Genomic DNA, 3,669 nt, shown 5'->3' with positions numbered 1-3,669 from the left:
TCTGACATACCGTGCAGATTGTAGGGGGAACCAGGAGTTGTTGGCGGCGGCGTGTGGGTGGTGGTGCGGTTGTGTGTGATATGTGGTCTGTCGTGGTTGTGGTATGGTCTGTGGTGTTATTATGTTGTTGTGTTGTGGTGACTGTGAGGCTGCTCGGGTGGACTGAGGTTAGCCGTGGAGGCTGCTCTGTTTGAGCAACAGGGGACCACGTACGACGTGGTCCACTGTCGATGTGTCCGTAGTCCCGAGCAGACTCTGAGGTGACTCCACCCCTCGCAGGCATTACACTTGACTGAGGTGGAGTTGTGCTGTAGTCGTCTCTGGCATACACAGCAGGTGTAGGTTTCTGGCCCTGGGTTGGACTCGATGCCAGCCCTGAGTAGAAGAATAGTGAATGTAGCCCTATGAACGAACAACTTCTGAGATACTTCGCCGACCTAAACGGGGTTAGATCGCCGAAACAACAGCCCTTGGTCGGGTAAAACCTGAGTCATTCCGGTACGTAGAACCGGCTGTCGTCTCCTTCCCTCACTGTTTGTCTCCTTCACTCACTTCCAACGCATGCACGTGTTTGCAAGTTGATGACGAAGTGATTTTGTATGGAAAACCATTTATGCCCATATATTTGAATCAAATAAACATACTTAGAAGATATCAAGCAATACTTCCCATATACCAAACGAAAGGAAAACTCTTGAATTTTTGATTAAAGAAAACAAAAACAAAATCATTCGAACTGTTTTCGAGCACTTTGATAATAAAAAAAATTTGCAAATTTTTTCAAAAATTGTTTGCCTTAAAATGATCAACATTTGTTGAATTTATATAAAATCTGCACACAATAATATTTCTATTGCTCCAAAGAATATCAGTCCCGAAAATGAAGGTTATATCTGCAAATCATAAGCTGCTGGAGCACTTTAAAGGCTCAAAATTGACCCCAAAATAAGCCAATGTTTACCGTTATTTTTACGACAGAAACCGAATTGGTTACTTACAAAAATTAATCTGTCGATAGGTTTGTCTTTGAAACGCCACGCTTTTCTTTGAAACCTCTTCATTAGTTCTCGTGCAATAAGCGTTTTCGTGAAGCTCTAAAAATTACAACTACAACATTTTAGCATAGCCTCCATATCGAATCGTAAGACGTATTCTACGTCAAAAATATGTATATAAAAATAACGAACACTGTCGAAATATGTTGCTGATGTATTTGCGGATACTCAAGCTAAGAAATGCAGATACTTATTGCAATACTCGTTACTTTGTGAAAATTGAGGGGGCCACTTCAGGACTTTTTACTCACATGTCAAAAAAGTAAATTCGGATGTTGTCTGCGCTTTTCTGTATACTGAGATTAATCGCTATGCATAATACAAAGTACGTATTTACTGGTAGCCATGGCTACTATAGCAGTACCCACGACAGCCGGTGCTACGTACCGGAATGACTCGGGTTTTACCCCCCGTTTTGGGCGGCGAAATCTGTCAAACGTTGTTCGACAATGGGGCTAAATCTGCTCCGTATCTTTCTGCTCAGGGCTGGCATAGAGTCTAACCCAGGGCCAGAAATTTACACCTGCTGCGTTTGCCAGAGACGACTGCATGTAAACTCCACCTCGGTCAACGGCAAACCGCCACTCGCCCGAGCAGCACAACACCAACACACCCACACCCCAACATGACAGGACAATAGACACACTAGCGAACACAACAGCAACAACACACCGCCGCTGGCAACTCCTAGTCCCTTCGACAATCTGCTCAGTTTGTCAGTCCAGAATGTACCGTAACGTGACATCAATCAAGTGCAACTCCTGCCTTTGCTGGTGCCACTTTAGGGCATGCTCCGGCTTTCGCAACACACGTGATTGGACGAGTGACTACGTGGGCCCCTGCGCTGTGCTGCCCAATCGCGAACTTCTCCTGCGATGCCGCCCACCATCACCACAAGGCAGCACTCCCGTCCCGTAGTGAACGTAAGAAGTGGGAAGAGCATCTGAAGACCTGCAACTTCGCCTCTGGTGTGAGCAAGCTTTCGTCTGCCGTGAGGTCATTGGCCAATCTGAAGAAGGGTGACGATAGAGTTGAAATATATTTTGGCGACCACGCTTCGTCGGACCCGGAGCTATTTAAGCCGACAGTTCATACTACATCCTCCGGCGGACAAAGCCAAACGTGGAGTGACTAGAAGGCTGCACAAACTGTCAACACCAATTGCGCCTCTTGTTTTCACCAGCGGTGAGGTAAGAGTAGCCACCGGGAAGGCGAAAGCCTCCAAAGCCTTAGAACCCGACGGAATTTGTATGTTAATGCTGAAAAATGTGGGTCCTGCGGGAGTGGACTATCTATCTCATCATTCCAGACATCTAGAAAATTGGGAGATTTGTCCCACTTCTTAAACCCGGGAAACCGTCCGACAAAGGAGAGGCTTATCGCCCGATAACCCTCCTTTCCCCGGTAGCGAAGACACTAGTTAGAGGCCCTTCTATTCCCACGTTACACAAACTACCTGACCCCAGCGAAGCATCAGCATGAGTTCCGTAAAGTGCACAGCACAACAACAGCACTTAACGCCATAAACACTCATAAGTCGTGGCCTGAACCGAAAACGCCCCTGTGAGAGAACGATTCTTGTAGCACTGGACCCATCAAAAGCTTTTGACACCGTCAGTCACTCCACGCTACTTGAAGACATTGAGCCCTCCTCTCTCCCATAAAGACTAAAACGGCGGTCGGCGAATTATCTGAGTGGTCGACATTCGTCAGTAATCTTTAGGGACAAAACTAGCAAATCGAGAAAAATTAAACAAGGGGTACCACAGTGTGGTGTCCTATCCCCGCTATTGTTTAATTATTATCTCTCAAACTCTCTCAACCACCAGAGGGAGTCACTATTGTCTCTTATGCTGACGATTGCTCTATTATGGCGTCTGGGAAAGGAATTGTTAATTGTGCTAGAAAGTAAAGGGTTATCTCGCCGAGCTTTCTCGTTTCTTCACTGCACGGGACCTAACCCTCTCCCCTACGAAATCCTCGGCAACTTTATTCACCACCTGGACGAAGGAGGTCAGACTGCAACTGGATATTACGTCGAGGGGGAAACAATACCGACGGTGAATAACCCTAAAATTCTTGGAGTCACCTTTCGACAGAGTTCTCTCCTTCTGGAGGTTCATTAAACAACATTCCCACGACAGCCGGTTCTACGTACCGGAATGACTCGGGTTTTATCCGACCAAGGTCTGTTGTTTCGGCGATCTAACCCCGTTTAGGTCGGCGAAGTATCTCAGAAGTTGTTTGTCCATAGGGCTACATTCACTACGTATTCTTCTACTGAGGGCTGGCATCGAGTCAAACTTAGGGCCAGAAATCTACACCTGCTGTGCATGCCAGAGACGACTACTCCACAACTCCACCTCAATCAAGTGTAATGCCTGCGAGGAGTGCGTACGTGGCCCCCTGTTGCTCAAACAGAGCAGCCTCCACGGCTAACCTCAGTCCACCCGAGCAGCATCACACAGCCGCCACAGCACAACAACATAACAACACCACAGACCATACCACAGCCACGACAGACCACATAACACACACAACCGCACCACTACCCACATGCCGCCGAAAACAACTCCTGGTTCCCCCTACAATCTGCACGGTATGTCAGACCAGG

The sequence above is a fragment of the Rhagoletis pomonella genome, unplaced genomic scaffold (genome assembly GCF_013731165.1).
Source record: "Rhagoletis pomonella isolate Grant_MI unplaced genomic scaffold, Rhpom_1.0 Rhpom_scaffold_00009, whole genome shotgun sequence".
Taxonomy (NCBI): Eukaryota; Metazoa; Arthropoda; class Insecta; order Diptera; family Tephritidae; genus Rhagoletis; species Rhagoletis pomonella.
The sequence above is the reverse complement of the archived record's forward strand: the minus strand, read 5'-3'. Positions refer to the sequence as shown.